The 16144-nt window shown below is 39.4% G+C and overlaps 1 non-coding gene across 1 annotated transcript; it reads right to left on the bottom strand.

The window, feature by feature from the left end:
* Positions 1–6437: 6437 nt before the first annotated feature.
* Positions 6438–6545, bottom strand: LOC130971323 (small nucleolar RNA R71). The gene has a single exon (XR_009082548.1). It is a non-coding gene; the product is annotated as a small nucleolar RNA R71 (small nucleolar RNA).
* Positions 6546–16144: the final 9599 nt, after the last annotated feature.

Genomic DNA, 16144 nt, shown 5'->3' with positions numbered 1-16144 from the left:
GGTTATTTGCAACCATTTCAATAAATTTCTGAGCTTCTGTAGGCATTTTCTTTAGGTGAATGGATCCACCTACAGAATGATCCAGTGACATCTTGGAAAATTTAGACAGACCATCATAGAATATATCTAATGTGGTCCATTCTGAATGCATGTCAGAAGGACACTTTTTGGTCAGCTGCTTGTATCTTTTCCAAGCGTCATAGAGGGACTCACCATCTTTTTGTCTGAAGGTCTGAACATCCACTCTAAGCTTGCTCAGCTTTTGAGGAGGAAAGAACTTGGCTAAGAAAGCCGTGACCAACTTATCCCAAGAGTCCAGGCTATCTCTAGGTTGTGAGTCCAACTATGTTCTATCTCTGTCTCTTACAGCAAAAGGGAAAAGCATAAGCTTGTAGACTTCAGGATCAACTCCATTGGTCTTAACAGTATTACAGATCTACAAGAACTCAATTAAAAACTGATAAGGGTCTTCTAATGGAAGTCCATGAAACTTGCAATTCTGTTACAGTAGAGAAACTAATTGAGGTTTTAGCTCAAAATTGTTTGCTCCTATGGCAGGGATTGAGATGCTTCTTCCATAGAAGTTGGAAGTTGGTGTAGTAAAATCACCAAGCATCTTCCTTGCATTGTTGTTTGGTTCGGCCATAATTATTTTTTTCCTGCTTCCTTTTCAAAAATTTCAGTGAGGTCCTCTTCAGAGTTTTATGCTTTAGCTGCTCTTAGCTTCCTCTTCAGAGTCCTTTCAGGTTCAGGATCAGCTTCAACAAGTATGCCTTTATCTTTGTTCCTGCTCATATGAAAGAGAAGAAAACAAAGAAAATATGAAATCCTCTATGTCACAGTATATAGATTCCTTGAGGTGTCAGAGGAAAACAAGAATGGAAGGATAAGGTATGTAAGGAAGAATTCGAACACACAAACAGAGGTGGAGTTCGAATTGACAATGGAGGAGGAATGTTAGTGTTTAAATAGAAAAAGATAAGAGAGGGGGAGAATTTTCGAAAATAAAAAGAATAAAATTTAAAATAAATTTTTGAAAAATTGGTTGTGGTTTTGAAAAAGATAAGAAATAGTAAAACAAACAAAAAGTCAATTAGTTAATTAAAAAAGATTTGAAAATCAATTTTGAGAAGATAAGAAGTTAGAAAAGATTTTGAAATTGATTTTGAAAAAGATATGATTTGAAAAAGATATGTTTGAAAAGATATGATTGAAATTTATTTTGAAAAAGATTTGAAAAGGAAATTAAAAAGATTTGATTTTTTTTGAAAAAGATATGTTTGAAAAGATATGATTTTGAAAAAGTTATGATTGAAAATATTTGAATTGAAAAAATTTGATTTTGAAAAAAATATGAAGATTTGAAAAAGATTTGATTTGAAAACAAAATTCCTCTCCTTGTGTCATCCTGGCGTTAAATGCCCAGGAGCTGCATGTTTTGGGCGTTTAGCGCCCAATTTCTGCATGGTTTGGGCGTTTAAACGCCCAGCCAGGTACCCTGGCTGGCGTTTAAACGCTAGTTTTCCTTCTTCACTGGGCGTTTTGAACGCCCAGCTTTTTCTTTGTAATTCCTCTACTTTATGTTCTTGGATCTTCATTTTGCTAAATCCTTTATTCAAGAAGATATGTTTTCAATTTTGAAAACAACAAAATGAGTCAAAACATATAATTCTTGGATCAAAACATAAGATATATGCAAGAGCATTATGAACGTCAAGATGAACACCGAGAACAATCTTGAAGATCAAGATGAACATCAAGAACTCAGTTTTCTTAATGAAAGAAAACATGGAGGACACCAAACTTAGAACTTTCTCATGTTTGGGCCATATGAATGCAAGAATGCATATGTAGAATATCATGCAATGCAAATCAATAAATCATGAGATCAAACAAGGCAATTCATCAAGAACGACTTGAAGATCATCAAGAACACAATGCATGTGTTTCAAAAATTGCAAGACAATTAAAATCATGCAATTGACACCAAACTTAAAATTTCGCCCTAGATTCAAACAAGAACCATGAAATATTTTTGAGTTTTTATGATTTTATGAATTTTTTTGGGTTTTTCGAAAATTATTTTTAGAAAAACGAAAAAGAAGAAAAATTTTGAAAGAATTTTTTTTGAAAACTTTTTGAAAAGAAAATAAAAATTACCTAATCTAAGCAACAAGATGAACCGTCAGTTGTCCAAACTCGAACAATCCCTGGCAACGGCGCCAAAAACTTGGTGCACAAAATTGTGATACACAATGGCACTAACAACTTAGTCGCACAATTGTAATCTCACTTCTTTGTCACAACTTCGCACAACTAACCAGCAAGTGCACTGGGTCGTCCAAGTAATACCTTACGTGAGTAAGGGTCGATCCCACGGAGATTGTCGGCTTGAAGCAAGCTATGGTCACCTTGTAAATCTCAGTCAGGCGGATTCAAATGGTTATGGAGTTTTAATGATTAAAAAGACAAATAAAACATAAAGATAAAGATAGAGATACTTATGCAAATCATTGGTGGGAATTTCAGATAAGCGTATGGAGATGCTTTATCCCTCTTGAATCTCTGCTTTCCTACTGCCTTTATCCAATCCTTCTTACTCCCTTCCATGGCAAGCTGTATGTTGGGTTTCACTGGCGTCAATGGCTACCTCCCGTCCTCTCAGTGAAAAAGGTCCTCTACGGTTTCCCGCATGGCTAATCAGCTGTTGGTTCTCGATCATGTAGGAATAGGATTTACTATCCTTTTGCGTTTGTCACTACGCACTACAGTCGCGAGTTTGAAGCTCGTCACAGTCATTGATGAGCGGATAATTTGTACGCTTTTTGGCATTGTTTTTAGTATGTTTTTGGTAGTTTTAGTTGAGTTTTTATTATATTTTTATTAGTTTTTAGTTAAAATTCACTTTTCTGGACTTTACTATAAGTTTGTGTGTTTTTCTGTGATTTCAGGTATTTTCTGGCTGAAATTGAGGGTTCTGAGCAAAAATCTGATTCAGAGACTCAAAAGGACTGCAGATGCTGTTGGATTCTGACCTCCCTGCACTCGAAGTGGATTTTCTGGAGCTACAGAGACCCAATTGGCGCGCTCTCAACGGCGTTGGAAAGTAGACATCCTGGGCTTTCCAGCAATATATAATAGTCCATACTTTGCCCAAGATTTGATGGCCCAAACCGGCGTTCAAAGTCACTACAGAAATTCCAGCGTTAAACGCCGGAAACTGGCACCTAATTGGGAGTTAAACGCCCAAACTGGCATAAAAGCTGGCGTTTAACTCCAAGAAGAGTCTCTACACGAAATTCCTTCATTGCTCAGCCCAAGCACACACCAAGTGGGCCCGGAAGTGGATTTTTATGTCATTTACTCATCTTTGTACACCTTAGGCTACTAGTTTTCTATAAGTAGGACCTTTTACTATTGTATTTTCATCTGGTTCTTCTGGTTCCCTCTCTAGGGGCCGAAACCAATGATCAGACCTTGTTCTTATGTATTTTCAACGGTGGAGTTTCTACACCATAGATGAAGGTGTGGAGCTCTGCTGTACCTCGAGTATTAATGCAATTACTATTGTTCTTCCATTCAATTCCGCTTGTTCTTTGTCCAAGATATCACTTGTTCTTCAACTTGACGAATGTGATGATTGACGCCCATCATCATTCTCACCCATGAACAAAGTGACTGACAACCACTCTTGTTCTACAAGCATCTGAGGCTTAGTGAATATCTCTGGATTCTTTAATCGGAATCTTCGTGGTATAGGCAGGACCTGATGGCGGCATTCAAGAGAATCCGGAAGGTCTAAACCTTGTCTGTGGTATTCTGAGTAGGATTCAATGACTGAATGACTGTGACGTGCTTCAAACCCTGAGGGCGGGGCGTTAGTGATAACGCAAAAGAATCACTGGATTCTATTCCGCGCCTGATTGAGAACCGACAGATGAATTCCGCTATGCTGTGACGGAGCATATGCAATCGCTTTCACTGAGAGGATGGGAGGTAGCTGCTGACAACAGTGAAACCCTACACGAGCTTGCCATGGAAAGGAGTAAGAAGGATTGGATGAAGGCAGTAGGAAAGCAGAGAGACGGAAGGGAAGGCATCTTCATACACTTGTCTGAAGCTCTTACACCAATGATATACATAAGTATCACTATCTTTATATTATGTTATTTTCGCATATCACTATACCATTTGAGTCTGCCTGACTGAGATTTACAAGATGACCATAGCTTGCTTCATACCACCAATCTCCGTGGGATCGACCCTTACTCACGTAAGGTATTACTTGGACGACCCAGTGCACTTGCTGGTTAGTTGTGTGAAGTTGTAGTGATCACAATTTCGCGCACCAAGTTTTGGCGCCGTTGCCGGGGATTGTTCTTGTGTATGGACAACTGACGGTTCATCTTGTTGCTTAGATTAGGCATTTATTTTTCTTCAGAGTTCTTAAGAATGAATTCTAGTGTTTCAAGGTGATGTTCTTATCATCACCAAAGCTGATTGATCATCATCAATTTAGCTCTTGAATGCAATGTCTTGCTGAAGCATAGCTAGCTATGTCTAATCTTTAGACTAAAGCTTTAGACTAACATTGCATGATTCCTGGAATTCTCACTAAGAATTTTGATACCTTTATTTTCCTTTTCATTAATTTTCGAAAAAAAAAAAATTACAAAATCATAAAAACCAAAAATTTCTTGTTTGAGTATAGAGTCTCATCTTAAGTTTAGTGTCAATTGCATGTTTCTGTGCTTAATGCATTCATGCATGTGTCCTCATTTGATCTTCAAGTGTTCTTGATGATCTCCTTGTTTTGATCTTTGAATTTTATTGACTTGAGTGTTTGTTGTTTCTCATATGCATTCTCATTTTGTTAGTGTCAGTAGTAAACAAACTGCTAAGTTTGGTGTCATGCATGCATTATTATTTGATTTTAGTTGCATTTGATTATTCCTTATTATTAAAAAAAAAATCCAAAAATATTTTTAATTTGTGTCTTTTCAAGTCAATAATACAAAGAATTGAAGATTCAGAACATACTGCAGTGGAATTATACAGAAAAGCTGAGCATTCAAAAATGCCCAGTGAAGAAGGCAGACTGGCGTTTAAACGCCAGCCAGGGTACCTGGTTGGGCGTTTAACGCCCAAAGAGGTAGCATTTTGGGTGTTAAACGCCAGAATGTATACCATTCTGGGCGTTTAACGCCAGGATGGTGCTAGGGGGAAGATTTTGTTTTCAAATCAATTTTTTTCAAGTTTTTCAAAATCAAATCTTTTCAAATCATATCTTTTCAATCAAATGTTTTCAAAATCAATTTCTTTCCTTTTTCAAAGATACTTACTAACAATTAATGATTTGATTGAACATTTTTTGCCTTTTCTGTTAAGGAAGGTTTTATGCTTGAATCATATCTTTTCTTGTTAGGCAAGTCATTAATTTTTAAAATCATATCTTTTCAAATTGTTTTCAAATCATATCTTTTAAAATTGTTTTCAAATCATATCTTTTCAATTACATCTTTTAAAACCAATCATATCTTCTTAACCACATCTTTTTCAAAATAATTTTCAATCAAATCTTTTTGAGTTCTAATTTCAAAATCTTTTTCAAAAATCATTTTATTTCTTTCCCACTTTCATTTTCGAAAATTAAGTAATGTTTTTCAAAAACATTTTCAAATCTTTCACTTAATTTTCGAAAATTACTTCCCTTCTTCTCACATCCTTCTATTTTTGGACTAACACTATCCCTTAATGCAAAATTCGAACTCCATCTTCTTTGATAAGTTCGAATTTTCTACCTCTGTCTTCCATTTTTCTTTTCCTCTGACACCTCAAGGAATCTCTATACTGTGACATAGAGGATTCCATATTTTCTTGTTCTCTTCTCTTTCATATGAGCAGGAACAAAGACAAAGGCATTCTTGTTAAAGCTGACCCTGAACCTGAAAGGACCTTGAAGAGAAAGCTAAGAGAAGCCAAAACACAACTCTCTTTAGAGGACCTGACGAATTCTTCAAAGAAGAAGAACACATGGCAGCCGAAAACAACAACAATGCAAACAATGCAAGGAAGGTGCTGGGTGACTTTACTGCACCTACCCCCAACTTCTATGGGAGAAGCATCTCTATCCCTGCCATTAGAGCAAACAACTTTGAGCTTAAGCCTCAATTAGTTTCTCTAATGCAACAGAATTGCAAGTTCCATGGACTTCCAATGGAAGATCCTCATCAGTTTTTAGCTGAGTTCTTGCAAATCTGTGACACAGTCAAGACTAATGGGGTTGACCCTGAGGTCTATAGACTGATGCTATTCCCTTTTGCTGTAAGAGACAGAGCTAGAATATGGTTGGATTCTCAACCTAAAGAAAGCCTGGACTCTTGGGAAAAGATAGTCAATGCCTTCTTGGCAAGTTCTTTCCACCACAAAGATGGAGTAAGCTTAGAGTGGAAGTCCAAACCTTCAGACAGAAGGATGGAGAATCCCTCTATGAAGCTTGGGAAAGATACAAACAATTAATCAGAAAATGTCCCTCAGACATGCTTTCTGAATGGAGCATCATAGGTATTTTCTATGATGGTCTCTCTGAACTATCCAAGATGTCTTTGGATAGCTCTGCTGGAGGATCTCTTCATCTGAAGAAGACGCCAGCAGAGGCTCAAGAGCTAATTGAAATGGTTGCAAATAACCAATTCATGTACACTTCTGAAAGGAATCCTGTGAACAATGGGACTAATCAGAAGAAAGGAGTCTTGAGATGATACTCTGAATGCCATATTGGCTCAGAACAAGATATTGACTCAACAAGTCAATTTGATTTCTCAAAGTCTGTCTGGAATGCAAAATGCACCTGGCAGTACTAAGGAAGCTTCATCTGAAGAAGAAGCTTATGATCCTGAGAACCCTTCCATGGAAGAGGTGAATTACCTAGGAGAACCCTATAGAAACACCTATAATTCTTCATGGAGAAATCACCCAAATTTCTCATGGAAGAATCAAGAGAGACCTCAACAAGGTTTCAATAACAATAATGGTGGAAGAAATAGGTTTAGCAATAATAAGCCTTTTCCATCATCTTCTCAGCAACAGACAGAGAGTTCTAAGCAGAATACTTCTGACTTAGCAACAACGGTCTCTGATCTAATAAAGACCACTCAAAGTTTCATGACTGAAACAAGGTCCTCCATTAGAAATTTGGAAGGACAGGTGGGTCAGCTGAGCAAGAAAATTACTGAACTCCCTCCTAGTACTCTCCCAAGTAATACAGAAGAAAATCCAAAAGGAGAGTGCAAAGCCATAAACATGGCCGAATATGGAGAGGAAGAGAGGAAGTGAACGCCACTGAGGAAGACATCAATGGGCGTGCACTGACCTCCATTGAGTTCCCCAATGAGGAACCATGGGAATCTGAGGCTCAAAATGAGACCATAGAGATTCCATACTTACTTCTGCCACTCATGAGCTCTGGTGAGTATTCTTCCTCTGAAGAGGATGAGTATGTCACTGAAGAGCAAGTGCTAAATACCTTGGAGCAATCATGAAGCTAAATGACTAGTTATTTGGAATGAGACTTGGGAAGATGAACCTCCCTTGCTCACCAAGGAACTGGATGACTTGTCTAGGCAGAAATTGCCTCAAAAGAGACAAGATCCTGGGAAGTGCATGGAAGAATCCATCATCCTTGGCAGACCCTTCCTAGCCACAGCAAAGGCTGTGATTGATGTTGATAGAGGAGAATTGATCATTCAAGTGAATGAAGAATCCTTTGTGTTTAAGGCCCAAGGACATCCCTCTATCACCATGGAGAGGAAGCTTGAAGAGCTTCCCTCAAATCAGAGACAAACAGAGCCCCCACAGTCAAACTCTAAGTTTGGTGTTGGGAGGCCACAACCAAACTCTAAGTTTGGTGTTGAACCCCCACATTCAAACTCTAAGTTTGGTGTTGGGAGGTTCCAACATTGCTCTGATCATTTGTGAGGCTCCATGAGAGTCCTCTGTCAAGCTACTGACATTAAAGAAGCGCTTGTTGGGAGGCAACCCAATGTTTTATAGTTAACTATTTTCTTTTGTTATTTTATCTTTTTTGTAGGTTGATGATCATAAGAAGTCACAAAAACAATGAATAAAGCAAAAACAGAATGAAAAACAGGAAGAAAAACAGCACACCCTGGAGGAAGAAGCTGCTGGCGTTTAAACGCCAGTAAGCCTAGCAGTTGGGCGTTTAACGCCCAGTCTGGCACCATTCTGGGCGTTTAACGCCAGAAAGGGGCACCAGACTGGCGTTAAACGCCAGAAAAGGGCTAGAACTTGGCGTTAAACGCCAGGAATGGGCACAAGCCCGGCGTTTAACGCCAGAAATGCCTCAAAACGTGATTTTGAGTGCTATTTGGTGCAGGGATGACTTTTCCTTGACACTCAGGATCTGTGGACCCCACAGGATCCCCAAACAACCCCACCACTCTCTCTTCTTCTTCACCCATTCACCAATCACCTCAACATCTCTTTCTCTTCACCACTCACATCCATCCTTCATAAAACACCACTTCTTCCCCTCTTTTGGCCTAACCACAAGGCCATCTCCCTCTCCTCCATTTCTTCTTCTTCTACTCTCTTCTTTCTTCTTTTGCTCGAGGACGAGCAAACCTTTTAAGTTTGGTGTGGTAAAAGCATTGCTTTTTGTTTTTTCCATAACCATTTATGGCATCCAAAGCCGGTTCAACTGAGAAGGCATAACCTCAAGCCCATCACTAAGAAGAAGATGGAGCAAACAGAGACCCCTCTCATCAAGAAATCCCTGAGATACCTCAAGGGATGCACTTTCCTCCACAAGACTACTGGGAGCAAATTAACACCTCCCTAGGAAATTAAGTTCCAACATGGGACAACTAAGGGTGGAGCACCAAGAACATGCCATCCTCCTCCATGAAATTGGAGAAGATCAAAGGATTATGAGAGAGGAGCAACAAAGACAAGGAAGAGGCATTGAGGAGCTCAGCACTCCATAGGATCTTCAAGAGAAAGAAAGAGCCGCCATCACTAAGGTGGACCCGTTCTTTAATCTCCTTGTTCTTTATTTTTCTGTTTTTCGAAATTTTTAGTGCTTTATGTTTATCCATGTTTGTGCCTTATGATCATTAGTGTCTTAGTGTCTATGCCTTAAAGCTATGAATATGAATCCATCACCTTTCTTAAAAGAAAACTGTTTTTATTACAAAAGAACAAGAAGTACAGGATTTCAAATTCATCTTTAAAACTAGCTTAATTAGTTTGATGTGGTGGCAACACTTTTGTTCTCTGAATGTATGCTTGAACAGTGCATATGTCTTTTGAATTTGTTGTTCATGAATGTTAAAATTGTTGGCTCTTGAAAGAATGATGAAAAGGAGACATGTTACTGAGGATCTGAAAAATCATAAAAATGATTCTTGAAGCAAGAAAAAGCAGTGAATACAAAAAAAAAAAAAAAAGAGAAGCAGAAAAACGAAAAAAAAGGGAGAAAGAAAAAGAAAAGAAAAAGAAAGAAATAAAGTTGTGATCCAAGGCAAAAAGAGTGTGCTTAAGAACCCTGGACACCTCTAATTGGGGACTTTAGCAAAGCTGAGTCACAATCTGAAAAGGTTCACCCAATTATGTGTCTGTGGCATGTATGTATCCGGTGGTAATACTGGAAGACAGAGTGCTTTGGGCCACAGCCAAGACTCAATAAGTAGCTGTGTTCAAGAATCATCATACTTAACTAGGAGAATCAATAACACTATCTGGATTCTAAGTTCCTAAAGAAGCCAATCATTCTGAACCTCAGAGGATAAAGTGAGATGCCAAAACTGTTTGGAGGCAAAAAGCTACTAGTCCCGCTCATCTAATTTGGAGCTATGTTTCATTGATAATTTGGAGTCTATAGTATATTCTCTTCTTTTTATCTTATTTGATTTTCAGTTGCTTGGGGACAAGCAACAATTTAAGTTTGGTGTTGTGATGAGCGGATAATTTGTACGCTTTTTGGCATTGTTTTTAGTATGTTTTTGGTAGTTTTAGTTGAGTTTTTATTATATTTTATTAGTTTTTAGTTAAAATTCACTTTTCTGGACTTTACTATGAGTTTGTGTGTTTTTCTGTGATTTCAGGTATTTTCTGGCTGAAATTGAGGGTTCTGAGCAAAAATCTGATTCAGAGACTCAAAAGGACTGCAGATGCTGTTGGATTCTGACCTCCCTGCACTCGAAGTGGATTTTCTGGAGCTACAGAGACCCAATTGGCGCGCTCTCAACGGCGTTGGAAAGTAGACATCCTGGGCTTTCCAGCAATATATAATAGTCCATACTTTGCCCAAGATTTGATGGCCCAAACCGGCGTTCAAAGTCACCTACAGAAATTCCAGCGTTAAACGCCGGAACTGGCACCTAATTGGGAGTTAAACGCCCAAACTGGCATAAAAGCTGGCGTTTAACTCCAAGAAGAGTCTCTACACGAAATTCCTTCATTGCTCAGCCCAAGCACACACCAAGTGGGCCCGGAAGTGGATTTTTATGTCATTTACTCATCTTTGTACACCTTAGGCTACTAGTTTTCTATAAGTAGGACCTTTTACTATTGTATTTTCATCTTGGTTCTTCTGGTTCCCTCTCTAGGGGCCGAAACCAATGATCAGACCTTGTTCTTATGTATTTTCAACGGTGGAGTTTCTACACACCATAGATGAAGGTGTGGAGCTCTGCTGTACCTCGAGTATTAATGCAATTACTATTGTTCTTCCATTCAATTCCGCTTGTTCTTTGTCCAAGATATCACTTGTTCTTCAACTTGACGAATGTGATGATTGACGCCCATCATCATTCTCACCCATGAACAAAGTGACTGACAACCACTCTTGTTCTACAAGCATCTGAGGCTTAGTGAATATCTCTTGGATTCTTTAATCGGAATCTTCGTGGTATAGGCAGGACCTGATGGCGGCATTCAAGAGAATCCGGAAGGTCTAAACCTTGTCTGTGGTATTCTGAGTAGGATTCAATGACTGAATGACTGTGACGTGCTTCAAACCCTGAGGGCGGGGCGTTAGTGATAACGCAAAAGAATCACTGGATTCTATTCCGCGCCTGATTGAGAACCGACAGATGAATTCCGCTATGCTGTGACGGAGCATATGCAATCGCTTTCACTGAGAGGATGGGAGGTAGCTGCTGACAACAGTGAAACCCTACACGAGCTTGCCATGGAAAGGAGTAAGAAGGATTGGATGAAGGCAGTAGGAAAGCAGAGAGACGGAAGGGAAGGCATCTTCATACACTTGTCTAAAGCTCTTACACCAATGATATACATAAGTATCACTATCTTTATATTATGTTATTTTCGCATATCACTATACCCATTTGAGTCTGCCTGACTGAGATTTACAAGATGACCATAGCTTGCTTCATACCACCAATCTCCGTGGGATCGACCCTTACTCACGTAAGGTATTACTTGAACGACCCAGTGCACTTGCTGGTTAGTTGTGTGAAGTTGTAGTGATCACAATTTCGCGCACCAGTCATCCTATCTCAGATCCTACTCGAAATACCACAGACAAGGTTTAGACTTTCCGGATCTTAGGAATGGCCGCCAATAATTCTAGCTTATACCACGAAGACTCTGATCTCACGGAATGGAAGGCTCGGTTGTTAGGCAAGGCAACCATGCATCGTGGACCAGGAATCCAAGAGATACACGCTCAATCTTAAGTAGAACGGAAGTGGTTGTCAGGCAGGTGTTCATAGGTGAGAATGATGATGAGTGTCACGGATCATCACATTCATCAGGTTGACATGCGAGTGAGTATCTTAGAACAAGAATAAGCTTGACTTGAATAGAAGAACAATAGTAATTGCATTAATACTGGAGGAATAGCAGAGCTCCACACCTTAATCTATGGTGTGTAGAAACTCCACCGTTGAAAATACATAAGTGATGAAGGTCCAAGCATGGCCGAATGGCCAGGCTTCCCAAAATGTGATCAAGAGATCAAAAGATGATCAAAAGATGAAAATACAATAGTAAGAGATCCTATTTATAATGAAACTAGCTACTAGGGTTTACAGAAATAGGTGAATGATGCAGATATCCACTTCCGGGCTCACTTGATGTGTGCTTGGGCTGAGCATTGAGCTTTACACGTGTAGAGGTCTTTCTTGGAGTTAAACGCCAGCTTTGGTGCCAGTTTGGGCGTTTAACTCCAGCTTTTATGCCAGTTCTGGCGTTTTGACTTCAGAATAGGGCAGAGAAGGGGCATTTGAACGTCAGTTTACGTCATCAAAACTCGCTCAAAGTATGAACCATTATATATTGTTGGAAAGCTCTAGATGTCTACTTTCCAATGCAATTGGGAGCACACCGTTTGGAGTTCTGTAGCTCTAGAAAATCCACTTCAAGTGCAAGGAGGTCAGAATCCAACAACATCAGCAGTCCTTTGTTAGCCTCTGAATCAGATTTTTGCTCAGGTCCCTCAATTTCAGCCAGAAAATACCAAAAATCACAAAAAAAACACAAACTCATAGTAAAGTCCAGAAATATGAATTTTGCATAAAAACTAATAAAAACATCCCAAAAAGTAGCTAGATCCTACTAAAAACTACCTAAAAACAATGCCAAAATGCGTATAAATTATCCGCTCATCAGCAACGCATCCTTTACTGCTCTACTTGAATTACTAAAAGAAGCGATTCCTCATTTGAATATTCCTAATTCTTTCAATAAAATCAAGGCCAATGTAAAAGATTCAGGACTTGGTTATAATAAAATTCATGCTTGTCCCAATGATTGTGTTCTGTTCTGGGATACATATGAAGATGATGAATTTTGTCCAATTTGTGGAGCTTCCAGGTACATAGAAAATGCTGAGTGTAACACCCTAATATTCAAATCCTTATGCTCAAGTCATAAGTCAATGATATTACGGTGGTACGACTCTCAGGTGGATTTTTAATATATAAATGTAGTTAATTTCGAAAGGAGTATTAATCGAGAAGCCTGAAAAGAGTAGAAATAAAATCGCGAAGACGTATCACTCACGTTTCGACAGCGAAAAGTTAAACTATGAAGCCGAAAGCGATAAACGGATAAGGCATAAAGGAGATTAAGAGATAGATAACGGATAGATATATATAACATAAGTAATAGCCACTAGTCGCGACCCGCGAAGTTTAGGCCGGCTAGGGTACAGTATGAAAGTAGTTGACAACAGTACATCCTAATCTCTCCCAAAGGAAACATAAGAGCCTCTATAGGCAAGTTCCAAAAGAGTTCAACACATAATATAATCCTTTCAAAACAAAGGTGGAGAGATTCTAAGCAAAACACAAAGTAGAGAAAATAAATATCTTCGCCGTCTCTCAGATGAACCGCAGCTCACTTCTGAGCACCTGAACCTGTATCTGAAAAACAAGAGATATATACGGAATGAGAACCCCGGGCCCATGGGTTCCCAGTACGGTAAAAGTGCCAAAAATACAATGCACTGCAATAAAAACTCACTAAGCGTCCTAAACTCCTTTTCACCAAGTATCCAGCCTAGATTCTCACTAATCCATAAATAGGCATCTGTCGTAAGGGGATACTAAATCTAGGTCATGTTACACATGTTTCCCAATTCGCTGATTCTTTCACGAATCAGACTCAGAATCATAAGCAAAACCATCATCAGTTGTTCTGCCTCAGCAACTCTATATCAATACATCATACCCTCGCCTGGAGCTAGTGAAATCACTTCACTGCGTCTACCCAGGGAGCTCAAATGATCTCATTCGAAAATCATCATCATTATGCAATCGCATTATCAATTCATCTCATCAAGAACAGCCCCCATCATCCACCAACACCATCATGAGGGATCTCTCAGTTGTACAAACACAAGCAATACAGACAAGTAATACACAAATAAGGTACAAGTAGAACAAGTAGCATGTAATCAGGTAACATAGCATATATGATATAGAAATCCAAAACAAATAGGCAAACCCAAACAATTCAAACATATGTAAATGATGAATGCCTGCGCTATGGCTGATGATATCATCTGTCGGTTATCAAGCCAACCCGACGTGTCCGGTAGCTAACCCGGGCACAGTCTCTCTGTTGCGTATTAATATCATTAGAGGGAATATGTGCCCTGTCACCATTAGAGGGTATCTGCGCCCTGTCGCCATTAGAGGGTATCGGTGCCCTGTCACCCTTACAACCAGAGAGAAAACACAAGCATGCTTACATTCAACATTTTTCACCATTACCCGGAGCAAGTGGGACGAGCCACAACCCTTGCTACTGCCCAGGTATCTTAAACATTAACCCGGAGCAAGTGGGACGAGCCACAACCCTTGCTACTGCCCAGGTATCTCAAACATATATTCATTCAATCTCAATTCATATTATCAATCCTCATTGTTATCAAATCTCAAACATTAACCTGGAGCAAGTGGGACGAACCACCACCCTTACTACTACCCAGGTATCACAAATACATTCATTCATTAATCATATATGCAATTATTCTCAGCCATAATCAATAATGGCTTTGCCGTGACCCGGCAATAACTCAGCCATCCGGCTCATGGTCCAATCAAGAACCAGTCATTTATCAATAAATATAGCCCTTTGGCTCATGGCATACACGGTACTCCCACCGTCATCCTCCATATCTCATATACTCATCGTTGATCATCATTGATCATAACTTTTCCCCTTGCTTCACTCGCAAGTTACCACATCCCCTAACTCTTTTCTCATTGATAGGCATATCATAATGATTTAATACATAAGGGGTGGGATCGGAGGCTTAAAAGTATGAGATTTGGCTCTTAGAACTCAAAAATCAACTTTAGCATGAAAGCAGGGCCACGCGTACGCGCACTCCACGCGCACGCGCGGATGGCCTTAAAAACTCATCGACGCGCAAGCGTCATGCACGCTAACGCGTGGATTACAAACTTGCCAATCGACGCGCACGCGTCAACCACGCGTACGCGCGGGTGTTCTCGTGCCCCAGGCACAACACTGGCACAGTCCTGGCATAACTCTCTGGAAAATGGCTGGGCATTGGGTGCAACACAATCGGCGCGCCCGCGCACATCACGCGCACGCGTGGATGGCACTTTTCGGAAGAACGGCGCGTACGCGCCAAGTGCGCCCACGCGCAAGGGGTCATTCTGCTAAAAATTTTCTAAGTTAAAAACTGCAGAATTCACAGATTTAAACCCCAATCTTCCAACGGACATAACTTCCTCATTTTAAATCGTTTTTCACCCGTTCTTCGAACGGCATGGACATCCCGGATCCAATTTCATTTCTAAACAGATTTGGTACAAAACAGAGATCCGTAGTCCAAGTTATGTCCCATCAAAGTATGCCCAAACACCATATTTTCATACAAAACTACAATATGCCATTTTCAAAACAAGCCATTTTCAACTCTTTTCAAAATCAACCAAAACATGCCAATTTCAACCCTTTTTGAAACCAATCAAAATATACCCAAAATCAACATCAAGCCTCCTCAACTCATACATTAACACTTTACCACAAATCGCAAAACCATCATATAACCATCTTTACCCATTTCAAGCAAATGGCTAAATTACAAACATAATAACATGTCATACATCCTTCCTCATCTCAATTTCCAACAATACTATTTCCAATCAACCATCATTATACATAATCAATATCATAATCACTATCACGTGGTTTCACCCACAAATCAACCTTAATCATCCCTCAAGCATATATCACAACATATATACCTCTCATGCGTCACCATACCATCAAGACATCAATAATCATAATCACATATATGACCACATAATATTTCTCAACCCAAAACCAAACATACTTCATCTACATAATTTCACCCTTCAACTCCTCAAACCTCATTATTCAACAATCAACCCAATCATTCGCATATTCATTATATGAAAGTCATCCAATCACTTGTGTCATCATACAATGCACACATCAACTTACCTCCCTTACCTCTTTCCGGCCTCCGGCCCAATTTCACAATTTAAATGCATAAACCACAAATTAATACTCATTATCCAATACTTCAAATTTTCAATACACCAAGCATACAAGGCCACACAATTCTCAACCCAATCATCAATTCACATTACATACC

The sequence above is a fragment of the Arachis stenosperma genome, chromosome 3 (genome assembly GCF_014773155.1).
Source record: "Arachis stenosperma cultivar V10309 chromosome 3, arast.V10309.gnm1.PFL2, whole genome shotgun sequence".
NCBI lineage: Eukaryota > Viridiplantae > Streptophyta > Magnoliopsida > Fabales > Fabaceae > Arachis > Arachis stenosperma.
Note: the sequence above shows the minus strand (reverse complement) of the source record. Positions and strands in the feature narration are given on the sequence as shown.